Raw genomic sequence first — 14,618 nt, 5'->3', positions numbered from 1 at the left:
CATTTCATAATTGTTTCAATGAATATGGAAAAAAGGGTTTGGAATAGGACTTCGAAGTAGGAAAATAAGAAATGTTAACGACTTGCAGTTACTCAAGTACTCCCAGGGGAGCTCTGTGCACCTTTGTGGTCAAGGCAGAATACAAGCCTTGAACAGTTTATACAAAATAAAGGCATGCAATTGGTGAATGTGTGTACAATGTTGCCCCCCACATGTACCCTGTTGCCCCAAACTCTTTTGTGCATCTGAACCAATAGTGTTGAACACAGATACCTTTGAGTGAGTACCAAACAGAGCAGTAACAGAGCTGGGAATAGAATCTTTGTGTTAACAATACAAAAAGGGCTTATGAAGTAGGAGTAGCTACTAGAGGTGAATAGATACTAGAGGTGAGGGTTACCAGTCAATTGGTCGAAAACATTTGGTCGACAGGACAACTGGTCGACACCATTTGGTCGAATGCCAAATGGTCGAATTTTTTTTTTACCCTTTTTTTGTTTTTTTTTGGGGGGGTCCCCCCCCCCAACCCCCTTTTTTTTCTTTTTTTTTTTCCCCACACGAAAACCCACAAAACACATATATATATAAAAAAAAAAAAAATTCGACCATTTGGCATTCGACCAAATGGTGTCGACCAAATTGCAGTCGACCAGTTTGCTGTCGACCAATTGACTGGACACCAGAGGTGAGTAGTATATCATCAGCTTACATGCCAACCATCTGGATGCAGATCACCAATCGACTAGCTAAAGGGGTGTGGCAAGAGAATAAGGTTTACTGAATACATGTGAACAGGCCAATATGGCTGATCCAAAGCGGTCACAAATAAAACGAGCTTTCGAAAAAACCCAAAGATCCCTTTCTAGGGACAGACTTAGTGTGTACCTTCTTGGAATCAAAAGGTCAGTGGATGGCACAGCAAAGACAAACACAAGATTCAAATGAATACCATCAAAGTTTTCCTACTTGACAGACATCCTCCATGAGAAACTGGGGGAAATCCGACATGGGACAATACCTTAAATCACATCTTCCATCTAGAATAGCTCTTGTTTCTTCAGCACTACAGCCAGTGAGCTCTGTTAATTAGACAGGGAGCGCAATATCATATTTCATACAGGCAAATTTGTCTGGCTCACCACCACTCGTTCCAGGGAAAGACCATGTACGGTTCCGACATGGAATAATTGTGGAGATCCGTTCACAGACGAATACAGCGGTTGAGGTGAACATCAATGGAAGACCATCTTCCAAGACAAAATTCAATTCAGAGGAAGCAACAACTACAAATAAACGCTTTGTGACCATGGAGAAGAGTAAATGTATAGCTCATCTGGAATTTAAAGGAGATTACTCCTCAAAAACATTCAATAAGCCCCAATGGTTGTCAAACAACTTGTACGTCTTTGCCTGAGATCGGCAGCACTTAATGTGGCTGTATGGAGGGGTATCAGAGTCCACAGAGCAGAGAGTGATCATAAAAATGTGTAATGTAACACCGCAGAGTGAAAAAGATTGGGCAAGGACTTAGTTTGTCAGGTGGATGAGAATGCACTCAGTTGACCTTTGGAGTTCCTTGTGGTTTTTGACCGTTAAGTCTGAATGGGCCAGAAAAGTGAATAGTTCCACTAGGGCCACTGAAGAAATTCCCCATTTACCCTAATGGCTTAGTCATACTGTAGAACACAAGCCACTTAATAGATCAAGAGCCACTTAAGCATCATAGTCTGGTCATTTCCATCAGGCTACCTGAAGCAATTTATTATTTGAAGTTCAAAAAGGGAAAAATATGAACACTTTATGTAATGCTTGACTCCATATTCCATCCATTTCTAAAAGCTTGGATCACTGAAGAGGAGAATGCATATCGGAAACTTCCTTGACCAATCAATATGCACACAGCGGGGAACGTAGACCCTCGGTTTTTCATGTAGGGTAGGACCATCTTTTGGCATTGCACTGGGTGAAAAGAGCACATGCCTGCTGAAGGTTCACCCGGAGATTGTGAAGATCTTCTCGCGTACACAGTAGTCTCTGATGGCCCTACCACGTAGGGGTGTGGAAGGAGACTTGCTCTAGAAACCCCTAAACAAGCAGTTGGACCTTTTGTGTGGAGAGCAGAAAAATGCTATTTTGCAGATTGGTTCTCAATGCTTCACCATTTTCCAGGAACGGACCACAAAGAGGCGCTCCCGAGATCCTTTCTGTTGGAATCTGGAGAAGGAGAAGAAATCATATGCAATGAAAAATGACTATGAAAAGATTGGGGGATTCCAACTCGCACAAGCTCCCAAAATGAAATATTTGGGTAATGGGTGATCCCAGAATAAAATGCTTAGTGGGGCAATAAAGGCAGTTCTGAGGATGCTTGTCTAATAGTGGCCAGTGAAAGGATGCTTGAGTCAAAGCAATAATCAGATTTTGTTATTGGTTTTCTTGACAATCTTCCGTTGCCTTGCACTTGTCTAAACAAGGCGGATTCCTTACCAGATATTCAATGCAACAGGACATTTAAAAGTCTACTCTTACACGCGATATTCAATAGAAAGAGGCGCAGTTTCCAGGGACACTGCTGAGCTCTGCGTTTTCCACACTCTGCTCCCGATTCTGGGATTGTGTGTGCCGGTGTAACATTTCAGCGCACACCATTTTGCCACACCACTGCAACCGCAGAGCCCCTTTTGGCGCTGGTTATTTGGCACAAGGGTAATTTAGGTACGGCATCTAAGTGTCAGCATTTACCAGCTGACTTTGCAGCCCATTTCTAATTGAAGCTCACACCTGATGATTTGCAGTAGATAAGGAACAAGTTACTTACCTGTAACTGTTGTTCTCCATCATGGGTCTGGCATGGATTCACATGCTCATGAATATAAGATTACATAGCAGTACATACATGCACAACCACGGGAGGTGGCAAAAGGCTCAACATTCAGCAATACATAGGCTCAACATTAAGCAATACATAAACTCAACATTAAGCAACTCTTACCTCCTCACCAGGCCCTTCAGGCGAACAGGTTGTGCATCACTGCTTGGCCGACCCTGGACTCCTTCCTGGAATCTCGATCGACGCAGTAGAATTTCGTGAAGGTGTGCGTCGACCTCCACGTAGCAGCCCTGCAGATGTCCAGCAGGGGCACACCAGACAAGAACGCCGTGGTAGCAGCGATCGCTCTGGTCGAATGGGCTCTCGGACGGCCGGGCAGCGGTCAGTTTGCCAACCGGTGACAGTGCATGATACAGCCGGAGAGCCATCTGGAAATGGAAGCCTTCGAGAGAGCCTTCCCTTGATTCACAGGTCCAAAGTTCACAAAAAGCTGTGACGTCTTCCGAAAACTTTTTGTGAGGTCCACGTAGAACTTCAGCGCTACATCCAGTGAGTGCAAAGTCCTCTCGGCCGGCGACGAAGGCGACGGGAAGAAAACTGGTAACACCAAGGGCTCGTTGAGGTGGAAGTCCAAGGGCACCTTGGGCATGAAGGAGGGGTGCGTCCTGAGCACCACCCTCGTGTCATGAAAAGTCAAGTATGGAGGCTTGCAAGATAGGGCCTGAATCTCTCCCATGCACCGTGCGGAGGTGATGGCCACAAGAAAAGCTGTTTTCCACGATAGGAACTTCAACGGTGCCGTATGCATAGGCTCGAACGGGGTCTCCATGAGCCTAGTCAGCACCACGTTGAGCTCCCATGCTGGGGCTGGGGTCTTCACCGGCGGGAACGAGCGGAATAGTCCCTTCAAAAATTCCTTCACCAGGCGATGAGACCACAAGGACACCCGTCCTGTTGTCCTGGTGTATCTGGAGATGGCAGCCAGATGTATCTTGATGGAGGCATGAGCTAGTCCAGCCTTGGCCAACGACAGTAGATACGGCAGTAATTGAGGGGCAGTAATCCGTAACACTTGAGAGTTGAGGACGCCCTGGCCTTTGCAAGAACCTCTCTGCAGTCGGCCGGTATATCGTATTCCCCAAACTCTAGTGCTGCAGGAGCCAGGCCTGCAAGTTCAGCGACTTCGGGTCGTGATGAAGAATGGCGCCTCCTTCGTCGGAGAGAAGATCCGCGTCCCTGGGCAGTTTGACTGGTGGGGACGCCGATAAGTCCAGAAGGTCTGGGAACCGCCGGTGCGACGAGGATCATCCTGCACCGGGACCTCTTGAGCTGGTTGACGAGCCGGAGTAGCAGTGGCAACGGTGGGAAAGCATAGAGGAACAGGTTATCCCAGGGGAACGAGAAAGCATCGCCCATGCTCCTCGGTTGGGGGAACCTGCTGGCGAACCTCTGGCACTTGGAGTTCGTCGCCGTCGCGAAGAGATCGACCTGGGGTCTGCCACAAAGCCTGAAGAGTCGATCCACTTGATACTGGCGTAGCTCCCACTCGTGGCACGAGCACAGCTCCCTGCTGAGTGAGTCGGCGATGGTGTTCTTTATCCCTGCCAGATGAAAAGGTACCAGAAACATTCCCTGGTCGACGACCCAGTGCCAAAGATCCTTGGATTCCTTGGACAGGGCTGGGGATCTGGTTCCACCCTGCTTCCTGATGTAGAACATCGTGGTGGTGTTGTCGGTGAAGATCCTCACCACCTTGCCCTTACCTCCAGCAGCAGCTGGGGTACGTGGTTTTCCTTCCTGGCCATGGGAGGCACATGAGGGCACTTCTTTAGAAACTCGAGGGCGTGCCCCTGGGCCAGGGTATCCAGCACCCAACGGTCGGTGGAGATGGACTCCCACATGCTGACGAACTTCGCCAGCCGGCCTCCCACCGGGGTACTTCGGTGGAGGCCCGACGCCACGGTCGGTTCAGTCCTGTTTCGAGGCCGCCTTGCCCTCCCTGGCAACGATGGCGGGAACCTCCAGACTTGCCCCGTCCTCTATAGGCCTCCTGCGATGAGGAACAGGCCGCTTGACGGTAGGTAGAGGAGCCGCTGCCGGAACCTTTGGAGGCCCCTTGCTTGCCTCCGGTGTTCCGAAAGGATGGCCGTCGTTGCTGGAGAACTCCCAGGGCCCGGGCTGTCTCTGTGTCCGTTTTGATGGCTTGCAGGGACTCATCGACTGTCTTCCCAAACAGGTTGTTCCCGTTTAAGGGCATGTCCAACACTTTGGCTTGTACGTCCTGGCGGAAATCCGTCGCCTTAAGCCATCCGCGCCGTTTGAGGCAAACACTGTTGCCCAACTGGCGGAAACCGGTGTCAGCGATGTCCGTCGCCACCGTTATGGCTTGGTCTGACGCCACCTCGCCTTCTTGCAAGGATTTCCAGGGCTTCTGCCCTCTTGTCGTCCGGCAGGAAGTCCAACAAGGGAGCGATTTTATACCAAAGTTCCCTGTCATAACGGGCAACGATAGCCAGGGTGTTGGCCGCCTTAATCATCGTTGCCACCAACGTGATGACTCGTCGTCCCATCGCGTCGAGCTCCTTTCCCTCGCCGTCCGGCGGTGAAGTCGATGTCGATGCCCCGCCGCCTTCTTCCTGGCCGCTGCCGAGACGACTGAATCCGGGGTCGGCTGTGCTCCAAGACATAGAGGGGCCGCGTCGGGGACCCGGTACTTCTTTTCGTATCGGTCCCTTTTTGCCGGCGTCGTGGACGGGTTCTTGAGGAGGGAGAGCCCCTCGTCCCAGATGTCATCCAGTAGAGGTACCGCGAGGACCGTCTTACTCTTGGTCTCTCGACGTTGATAGAGGAACCCCTCCTTCTTTTCTTCAGGGCAGAGCTGCAAAAGCTCGGATGCCCTGGAGATCATCGCATGGAAGGATCCAATCTCATCGGGCGGGGAAGCCCGGGGGGGGGGCGGGACGACGGGAGGTCTACCCCGCCGTCACTCCCCTCGTCGTCCGTGCCCGTCGTGTCCGTACCCGTGTCATCCCCACAGACCGTGGACGGGGAGGAGGGTTGAGCAGGCCTCGAGGGCTGGAAGGGTGCAGGAGGATGTGTTCTTCTCCTCTTGGGTGGTGGACTTCCCGACGGCCCTGTCCCTGGCTCCTCCGTCGGGCCTGGTTCCAGCTCCCCCGTCGGGGGTAAAGGCAATCTAGTCCTTATTTCAGAGCGTAAGGATTGAATTGCCATCAAAATGGCCGCCGAGTTGTCCTGTGGCACTGGCTGCGACGGGCGCGATGGTTGGTCTGGGGTCCCGTCGGCGCCGCTGTCGCCCCCCTCGTCGGGATGCCTCTTGACGGGCTGGTCCTCCGCCATGCCCGGGTCATGGCTCTCAGGGGTTTCGACAAGTTCCTCCTCGGAGGTTGTGTATGAATCCACGACGGCCACTGCCCCCCCCTCTTACTCCACCGGGGCTTTCGTGGGGGTTCTTTCGATGGGCTTGAAAGATGCCTCCCTCCGAGGTGGCAGGGAGACTCTGGGCCCCGAGGCCGCTACCACAGGTGTAACCTCCGCATGCTGCGCCAGAGTTGCCGCAACCTCCTTGATAGAGGCCTTGGCTGGGTGAATCAAGGCCTTAGTCTCCGACTGCGTGCTTGTGGCCTTCACCTTGGGGGAGGGCTCCCCGCCTCGCTCCCCCTCAGCCGAAATCTTCGAGATCGACCGGGGCCTCTCCAGAAGCTTGGCCGGGTCTTCGGATTTCCTCTTACCCGAGCCAGAGCGTTGGCTCGTGGTCGATGGCGCCGGGGAGGGTGCGCCCTGCCTGGCAGCCGAGGAGCCCGACCGTTCGGCGCTCCCGGTGCCCTCGGACCCGCGGTACTTAGCCTTCTGTTGGGCCCCCGTTGCCGGGGCGCCCTCACAGGACTTAGAAGACCGCTCGGATTTCTGACGGGCTTTTTCCCTCCAGCCAGTTGGCGAGACGAAGATGGCGGTCCCTCCAACATGTTCCCGCAAAACGCACAGTCCTCCTCCACGTGCGTTTTGTCCTTGTGAAGACAGTAGAGGCATAAGGAATGCTTGTTTTCCTTGAAAAATGCTCGTCCCCGTTGATTGGATGTAAAGACGGTGGAACTTGAGGCTCAATTTAACCGAAAAGTGAGAAATTCTCTTTGAAAAAGCACAAAAACGCAGCAAAAGCTCGAGAGCCAAGCACGAGGACTCCCAACACTTGAACGTGCGGTAAAAATCTGAGGATGGCTGCCGGAGGCGGGGCTTAGGGAGAGGGCAGTCATTGGCTGTGGGCAGTATGACCCAGAGATCAGTGATTGGTTAGTACTAGGAAAGACAGATCAGAAACGAAACTGATACAGATTTATTTTCTGTACCGAGGAATCCCAGCCTGACGACGGGGAATATTCATGAGCATGGGAATCCATTCCAGACCCCATGCTGGAGAACTATGCTGATATGCAGCATCTGTAGCTAAAAAGCCTTTGCACCAAATGAGAGCATTCATTATTTTAAAAACAAAAAAAATTGTTCCTGCGGTCACGAAACTGGGCAGTCAGAGTTCAAGAACCAGCACTTAACCACAAGAGCGGATGGAGTGCAGAAGTGGATCTCACATGGACAGAGCGCCGAAGGTGGAAACAGGGAAGGGAGATGTGTCACCCCAATCGAACCGCTGAAGGTGTGAAATATGGCACACAAAGGAATGCATCCGGGGGCAGAAACGGTACAGCTCACGGACTGACCTTGGGGAAAGAGAACATCTCCTGTAGGAACCCATGGGGGTGGTAATTACTATGCACTAGAATGAACGACAGGGGGAGGGACATAGGTCGCATTTAGTCAGAACCGCGGGGGTAAGAAATGTACTGCCAATAAATAACAGTGCTAAAACTCACTCTTCTACATACGCCTTCACAAACTCTGAACTAAACACAACCATACCTCTAAAGCACCACAAACTGCACGCACTTTACAACACACTGACAATGAAACCAACCATACACAATCTCACACATGATGCCTACCAACCGGAAAATGTACCTACGCTAAGTGAACAGTCTTTCCGAATGGAGAACTGAAGCTGCTAACAGCACACCAGTTCTCTTGCTCTTTTCCTCCTCAGTCATACTAACAAACCCACCATTCTCCTTGCATTACAGCTCCGCCACAGCACCAAAAGACCACGCAGGTGGCAACTAGCGGTGTACCGAAATTCAGCTTTGAGTAAGTATTCAGCCGAATTACGGCTGAAGATGAGATATTCAACTTCGACCAAATACTTTAATAATTAATCACTCTAAGCCAAATAGTTTCCCCTACAAAGTACATCAAGTATTGCTTTTACTGCATGCCTGGAATTATTCAGGCATATCTTGTCATGTTTATCCTTCAGAAGGATCATTAAACAAATGCTTGCTTCACTTTTTTGACTGAGTACAGACAGAGCAGAGGTGTGAAAGTGCAAAAAAAGTCGCTGACCTTCATGTGCTGGACAGGCAGACTTCCATCTGATGGTTTACTTGGAGGGCTGAGCAAAACTCTCAATATTTTGAATGTATCTCCAGTTTCCCCTATTTTTTGTAGTTGAAAACCATTGAGATGAAACAGTAGTTCATGAAGTCTATTGAAAATTGTATTTTATTAAGGCACGTATTGATTGGTTGATTACCTATGTGAGAAATCTGAAAGTTACAGCGTCCAATCCCACCAATTCCCAATTTAAATAATATAATTAAGTGGATTAATATATCTGTTGCAGAGATCCCAGTAAGTTCCAAACCCTGAGTAAAATAGCTAATGAGGTAATGTGCCTGCAGCAAAGAACTGTATTCAGCCTGCAGGCCAAGGTTATAAAACAAGTAAGATGGCTCCGTGGGAAGTGTGAGCAATTGTGGCAAATGCTTCCACATCGAATTGCTGTTCTTAACTTTTTATATGCGTTGAAATAGAATGACTAGTGCTGCAACATCGTTTTATAGAATGTGAGTAGAATCTATTATATGTATAGACATGATTTTACTCTATTGCTGGTTTTCATTTTTGCAATTATTGATTTTAAATTGTAGATTATAAAGAATTATGTATTGTAAGAATGGAATATTGTAAAAAAAGAATTATAAATTGTAAAGTTGATTTATCAGCTAAACCAATAATAAAAATTAAGTTAAAAATTGTGCAGTGACTGCGGCAGAATGTGCTTATAATATCGAAACATAGGTTACAATTCCTGCCCTCCAACTTTCTCATGTATCCAAAATGAGTCCCTTTGAATTGAGTAAAAAGAGACAGATGTCAGTAAAGAACGTAGCTATCTTTTTAAACCAAAATGCCACAGTGTGTGGCAGCAGAAATATTCCTCCCAACAAAAAAAAAAGAGGGATAGTTGTGTAATAAATTCAGGGTGATACAAGTTTACAATTTAGAAACATTAGAACAAATGGATGTACAAGTGAAAAACAAAAAGTAAAATAAACACGCACATGCCAATGAAAGATCTGAAAATCAGCACGGCCCCTCCACTATAGGGTCAGCCGAGAACCATGGAGGATTCAGCATTCCCCATATATCTTTGCCTGGTGTTTTTTGCCATGCCCCAAAACACCACAAACATAACCCACCCGAAAAACAAAGAAAATTACTATTAATGAAAAGACATTTTCAAATGCCTCATCCCCACTCAGTGCCAGAGGTAGAAAGCATGGCTTTAGCATGCAAGAGGTTTGTATTCAGTAGCACTTCACCTGTCAGGAGGGTGCTAATTGATGTAATCACTCCTTTTGTGTTTCAGTGCCTTCCTGAAGCCAGAAAGCCGGAAGGCTGTTGAGTAACAGCACAGTTTGTATTTTTGTGTATTCACTGGTGTCGCATGTTGGGCAGGGCCCAAGTAACTAAGACTAGCCCAAAGGTTTAGTGTGCAATCGCTGTGAGGGGTGACTGGGATGTGTCTACTTTCAAATGTTCCTTGTGGGCTTGCCCAACATGAGACACCTGTGAATACACAAAAATACAAACTATGCTGTTACTGAACAGTTTCTTTTTTTCTGATAATGTATTCCTTTCATGGTTTACACAAACATCTCCCATAGACAACAAAGAAAGAAATGCAATAAAGTATTGATATACATATTTTAAATTATGTTTTTAATTTATAAGGTGTTGTTCTTGTCTACATAACTTTATTTATTAGAAAGCAACTATTTGGCTCTGACATAATACCGTGCAACTATTCGGTATTAGGCTCAATACTTAAATCTACTATTCGGTACACTCCTAGTGGCAACAGTGCACGGTACAAGAATCTTTAACATAACAGAACAATGCCACATGGAGCTTAGTGTATGATTAATCACAGGTTTCATACTTGGCCTACAATTGTATATATGGGTAAATGTAAAAATATATAGGTATTACTACTTTCATGCAAACCACAAGCTTCTTTTGGCTTTGTGGTTATGTCCCGGGCTTTGAAGCCCGGGCACCAGGGTTCTGATGCACAAGTACTTATTATTTTTAAAAGAGCTGCTGCTCGGGGTTCCACACCACCATCACAACTGTACAACGCGAGGACCACTGGCGAGGGGGACATTGCGGCTGGCGACGTGGATCCTGCATGTTGGAGGACGTGGAGGAGAAACACCAAAGTGGTGAGAATCCTTCTCTTCTGCATACTCGTAGTGCAGTTGTAAAGCTTGAATCACTGATCTGAGGAACCCAAGAACGACATTGGATCCACAATAATTCATTGGCTAGTGATCTGACTTCTTGGCTCGTGCCTGATTTTGAATATATTTTAACTCTGTGACAGTCCTGTTAATATACACAACAACCTCTTCCATAAATAAGAGCTCCTAGGCAAACAGGGAAGCAGCTTCCAGAGAACAAGCCACTACATTATTTAATGAGACACTCAAAACGGGCAGACGCAACCTTGGTGTTCCATTGGTGGCTAAAAATGACAAAATCATCCTCCTGAAAAAACTGGAAAGGTCTCAGAAAAAAGAAATAAATAAATGGTGGGAGGAACATTCCCTACAAAACTTTATCGGTGTAGGCAGAATTCTGAGATGACTCAGGATTTTCACGACTCCCTCCTTTGAAGAACAGGACCCGGAGATGCTACGGGAGTGGGATGATGCCACCAATGGTTGCTCTGAAACCTTTCTTAACAATGTGATAAAATATACTATTCATGAAAAATTAAAACATCTACCACAGAGTGAGGAAAGAAGGAAAGTCAGGACCAATATAGAAACCTGTCTCAAGACATATGAAGAGGAAATCAAACAAAGAAAAATGCAAATTCTTGAGAGATAAGGAAGACTAATACCTTTGCCTGCCGGTTTGTCCAATTCAGGAAACAAACTAAAGTAAAGGTCACTAAAGTGGTGGAAAATGATAGCTCATCAAGTGAGGCACAGTGCCCTTCAGAGTCAGACATCACTGGCAGCAAAAATGAAGAACCAACAGTTGGACTACATTTTTTAGAAGAGATGCTCTTGTTATTTCCGGACGGCAGAGCAAGCAAACAACCAAGAGGAAGAGGCTATGGCCACTGAGAGGGAAGAGGAGAAAGAAAAAGACGAGGAGAGGGCGGAGGGGCAAGAAACAGGACCAACAACACATGAGAGAGATCCATATGCTCTGGCAAGCAGATACAAAGGCAATAGAAGAAAGCATGAAGATGACAGTGGTTAATTTATCCAATCATATACTAACAGATGGTCAGCATAAACTACTCAGTTTGGGCCTTAATGTCTGCCCCACTGCCACGTATGACTATGCACAAACGCGCATTGACTTCGATAAATTCATACGTAAAATTTAATTTAAAAAGTTCTTTGCATCAAATCTCCATTAATATCCTGTCCAACCGTGTACATCTCAAAAAAGGACTTGATACTGCAGATAACAAAGATCCCATTGACTACACTGATATAGGGATTAATGTAGAGTGGTACAGGAAGAGTAAGTACAGGAAGAGCAAGTTGAAATGTAAATCCAAATTCAACCCTTTATTGTCCTCAGGGAGTAACATAGAAGCCTTCCAAAATCTGGTTATTGAGGACCTCAAAAAGATCAGGAAAACTACCAAAATTAGTTATATTGACACCCTTTCTCGAAAAAACAGATACCCTAGATGAGCTGTGGCACATCTCTGAGTGTATAATTAAGTCCTCTTACAAAGGGAGAAACATCGTAATTATGAATAAAAAGGATTTTATCCGAGAGGCAGATAGCCCACTCAAAGACACAACATGTTATGAAAACCTCACGACCAAAGAGTACTGGAACTCACAGTATGAGAATTTATATTAGAGTGGGAGACTAAAGACACGGTGGAGGAGTAGGATTGTACATTTCTGTTTTCCCATCACTCTACAATTTCCACCATATATTTTCTCCAGAAGTTGCATAAAAGCATGAGTAGACCTCCATGGAGACCCATTATAATGCTGGTGGCATAGTTATCAGAAAACATGTCAAAGTATATTGACAAAGTTCTTTTTCCCTTTATATCCACGTTGCCCTCCTATGTCAAAGACACTAAAGACTTTACGCAAAATTGATGATCTCCCGTGGGAGTCAGAGTATGTGTTAGCCACCATTGATGTTGTCTCACTGTATTCTTCCATCCAACATAACATCGGGAAGCATGCTTGTGAATATTTCCTAAACACACTTTCATTTAACTATTTACGGCATACCAAAATGATTCTGGCAATGATTGACCTGTGTCTGAAAAACAATGTATTTGTGTTTAATAATTGTTTTTTTACAGTCAGTCACACGGAACAGCAAAGGGCACCAAGTTTGCCCCGCAAACACAAATTTGACTGTGGGGTACTGGGAGAAATGTACGGTATGGTGGGAGGCTAATGAAGTCTTTACTGATAAAATCGTGATGTGGCTTCACTACATTGATGACCATTTCATGATCTGGAGAGGCATGGAAAAGGAATGGGTGAGATTTGTGCAACTACTGAACAATAATGAACACAATCGGAGGTTTACCGGAACACAAAGTAGGAGTTCCATTGTGTTCTTAGATGTGGTCCTCAAACAAGAATGTGGCCGGTTGACCAGTGAACTTTACAGAAAACCCACTGGATCTTGTACCCCTCTCCATGCAACGAGTAGCCACCCAATAAATCTTATTTGGAGCATCCCCATGGGAATTTATTAGACTCCGTAGGAATTGTGCCACAATTGAGGCATTTGATAGAGAGAGCACAATTCAAGCTTGGTGCTTCCAACAGCAAGCTTATCCCAAAAGGATCATTGAACGATCACATTAAAGCATGCATCAGTAATAGGGACAATTTTCTTTTGTAAAACCAAGATGCTATAGTTGGAAAATCTGAGGGGGATGCCATTTGACTGATCCTCACATTTGGTACTCCCGCGCAACAAATCAGATGTTTTGCAAAGATATTGGAGGATTTTGAAAGTGGATAAGGAGCTTAATGCTATACTTGGTAACTTCCCTGATGTCAGTTTTTGAACGTCCTCCTCTTTCAAAGACACACCAGTGGGGAGAAGGAATCAAATCAATGGGGTGGCTCACAGGATCAGATAGAGGATTTTACAAGTGTACTAGATGTAAGGTCTGCACATTTAGATCAAGTGTCCTTTAGATCTTGAATGGCATTTGAACTTTAAATATCTGTAGTATTCTCTGTCATATTGGAATTGTGAGTTTCACATTCTCTTTGCATTTGCACTGGCACTCTGCACTTTAATGTTGAAGATAATGGAAAGGTATAGCACTATGCACTGTACTGTAAGGTAATTTGGTGTGTCCCGAAGCGCATAACGTTTAGTTTAGTCCGCTGTCTCAGAGTACAGCGTGCATGATAATCCTGATGAACGACTGTCATGATCCCTGCTTCCAAGGGGTCAGGACTTGCCTCACATCCTTGGAAGCAGGCCCATAACCTTGATCCTGGGTACCAGCCAGTCCCTATCGGGACCTTTTGGACCTTGGTCCTGGCGCCAGTGGCACCAGGCTCATAAAGATGACCGGTCCCGGCGCTGGAAGCGCCGGGCTCATAATGCTTAAGAGTGCTTGGGTGGACCTACCTTCGGCCGACCATGCTGCTTACTTACCAGCTCGATGGTCTTCTGATCCTTCTCTGCCTGGAACTACTTTTCCTGTCTGGGTGGGGCAGGAGCCAATCCCTGGAATCAGACCACAGGAACTCTTTTCTGGGCGAGGCTGTGGAAGAAGACGCGTAAGCACTACAGAAGGCTATTTAAACCACACCCGATTGATGAAACGTGCTTCGCGCTATTCTGCATCTGCAGCAGGACGCTCACCGTGTCAGCTCCAGTCTTCCTGAGATTCTTCAGCTCCAGTTCCTGTGTAAACAAATTCCTTACCTGCTAGAGATCCGATCCTCAGCTGCACCTGCCAAGACAAAACAACAGGTTAGCAGAATTCAATTCGAGAGCAGCGCTCTTACTTACCAAATACGGCGGCATCTTCCAAAGCCTTCCGCCGCTTTCTTCGGCTCCCCATCGACATCTGCAAAGAAAAGGACTTGATTAAGCATTGCATTCTTGAATTACTTACCTGCGCTTCGCACGTTCTGATCTTCAAAAAGCGCTGCATGCCGGCATCTGCAAAACAAAGGGAGACATTTAAGGCGCATTCTAAATCAACCATAAACTTTCTACTTACGCGATCACACGTTCGCCGGCATCCATCTAGCAACGCTCTCTGCATCCACGATCTGCAAGGACAAAAGAGACATTAAGGCGTGCTTTTGAAACAAACAGCAGTCATTTTACTTACGTG

At 46.8% G+C, this 14,618-nt stretch overlaps 1 protein-coding gene across 4 annotated transcripts in view; it reads right to left on the bottom strand.

Annotated features, from left to right (window-relative positions):
• The window catches only part of SQOR (sulfide quinone oxidoreductase), a 329,005-nt gene that overhangs the window by 117,942 nt on the left and 196,445 nt on the right, over positions 1-14,618 (bottom strand). The gene's annotated exons all lie outside the window — the stretch shown is intronic.

The sequence above is a fragment of the Ambystoma mexicanum genome, chromosome 11 (genome assembly GCF_040938575.1).
Source record: "Ambystoma mexicanum isolate Mex_15411 chromosome 11, UKY_AmexF1_1, whole genome shotgun sequence".
Taxonomy (NCBI): domain Eukaryota; kingdom Metazoa; phylum Chordata; class Amphibia; order Caudata; family Ambystomatidae; genus Ambystoma; species Ambystoma mexicanum.
The sequence above is the reverse complement of the archived record's forward strand: the minus strand, read 5'-3'. Positions and strand labels throughout refer to the sequence as shown.